Source organism: Anas acuta, chromosome W, assembly GCF_963932015.1.
Source record: "Anas acuta chromosome W, bAnaAcu1.1, whole genome shotgun sequence".
Taxonomy (NCBI): Eukaryota; Metazoa; Chordata; class Aves; order Anseriformes; family Anatidae; genus Anas; species Anas acuta.
The window spans coordinates 8,787,658-8,787,909 of NC_089016.1; positions in this window are offsets into that span (position 1 = coordinate 8,787,658).

Here is a 252-nt window from a genome sequence, read left to right on the forward strand (position 1 = left end):
GGTTGCCAGGTCTACCCGCGCGAAGGAGTTTGCCGACGATCGGGCAGAGGGAACGGCGGCCAGGTCTACCGCGTCTCCGACGGGACTTTGGGGCCCGCCGTGGGGCTGGAGGTAGACTAGCAGCTCGTGCCACGGCTCGGAAGGTGTGGTAGGCGTCGCTGTTTCTCTGTGCCTCCAGTTAGGTCGAGGTAAAAGTCGGTTGCGCTCGGGTGCCTCGCCGCGGTAGCCTGGAAAAGGACCCGCGTCGTTTCC